Source organism: Octodon degus, unplaced genomic scaffold (assembly GCF_000260255.1).
Source record: "Octodon degus isolate 3935 unplaced genomic scaffold, OctDeg1.0 scaffold00435, whole genome shotgun sequence".
Taxonomy (NCBI): domain Eukaryota; kingdom Metazoa; phylum Chordata; class Mammalia; order Rodentia; family Octodontidae; genus Octodon; species Octodon degus.
The window spans coordinates 261650-263345 of NW_004525011.1; the positions used below are offsets into that span (position 1 = coordinate 261650).

Here is a 1696-nt window from a genome sequence, read left to right on the forward strand (position 1 = left end):
CACTACAAGTCCGATCTACATAGTGAGACTCTATGTACTCTATAGACCCTGCACTAAATACATACAAAACCACAAAAAAGGGGCTGGCGAGATGGCTCAGTGGTCTAAAGCACCTACTTGGAACAAGCTTGACAAAGCACAGGGACCGCGGTTCAATCCCCCAGCACCACATGCCAGCCAGCCCCACCCCGTGGTGGGCTGAGCTGGTCACACACACACACACACACAATAAATAAATAAATGTTTAAAAAAAAAAAAACACAAAAAACAAAAACTTCCTTAAAGTTCATGTCTTAGCTTGACCGCCATAACAGACTATTGGATTGGTAGCTTACATAGTAAACATGTTTTCTGAGTTATGGAGGCTGGGCGTGTAAGATCCGAGTGCCAGTAGCAGCAGGTCCCTCGTGAGGGCTCTCTTGACTCGCAGATGAGTGCCTTCTCAGGGTGTCCTTGTGTGGCAGCACAAAAGAGCAAAGGCCAGCCTCGCGGTGACTCTTCTCAGTAACATTAGAACCATCACAAGGTTTCTGCTCTCTTGACCTCAGCTAAATTTGATTTCCTTCCCAAGGCCTTCTCTCCAAGTCTACCACATTGGGGATTAAGGCTTGAATATGCAAATTTAGGGGCATGCACTTCAATCCATGGACGTTTTCCAATGCCTGTATTTCCTATTCAATTAATTAATTAATTTAATTTTTAGCCTTTCCATCTTTTTATTCTACTGAGCCATCTTCCTGGCCCCTACCTTTCCATCTTTTGTTACTGCAACAACTTCTTGTTTTATTTAGCCTTCTGACTCTGTGCTTGTTCCTTCAACACTTTCACCACGATTTTCTGCTCTTCAATAAGGAAAGCACGCTTGATCCTGTCGCAGACTCACTCGGCACACATGGAGCCCCCATAAGCCCTACTGATGTGTTTCTTTGTTTTAGACAATCTCATAAGAACTTTAGGCTGCAAAATTCAAGCCCCTCAAAGTCTGCCTGGGCACACACCACATGCAGATTTGGGGGCCTTCCCAACCTTCTTGGTATAAATTCTATTCCCTGGGGTTCGGGACAGCCTAGTTTTATTAGAGACAGTGTTGTAGGAAAGCCTACGATGGGACATCAGGTACTGGACCATTGTGAAAGCCTCCAGACACCGTACCCAGAAGAGGGAAAAGGCTATTCAGTTAATTTAAAATCATTGTTTTTGTCTGTTTCAGAACAAAGGGCCTGACTGTAAATACACCTGGCCTATTCGAGTGAAGATTGGACTCACTGAGTTCTGGCTCTGTTATGTTAAGTGTCTTGGTTATCTTGGTATATTGTTCACGTAGGGCTGCCATAGCAAAGCACAGAGTGCATCGCTTAAACAACAGAAATGTATTTCCTCAGAGCTCTGGAGACGGGAAGTCCAAGCCCGAGGTGCCCAACCATTGCAGTCTGGTAAGGTCTTTCTTCCTGAGAAGTACAGGGTGACTTCTGAGCAGGCCCGTAGGAGACCTCTCCTCTTTGAGACAGACAGGAAGGACGGAGGAGCAAAGAGATTGGAGAAGCTTTGGTGGAATCCAAAGGTCAGACTGATCATATCTACTGTGATCCGGCAACAAGGTCCATAACTACTTCGAATGGCAAAGCTGATATCTTTTTAAAGATTTAATACTTCATAAAACAAAATTTTATTCCCCAAATCAAGTAAAGTCAACTCC

General features: G+C 44.5%; 1 pseudogene; it reads right to left on the minus strand.

The window, feature by feature from the left end:
• Nucleotides 1-783: 783 nt before the first annotated feature.
• LOC101564059 lies at nucleotides 784-1128 on the minus strand (annotated as a pseudogene).
• Nucleotides 1129-1696: the final 568 nt, after the last annotated feature.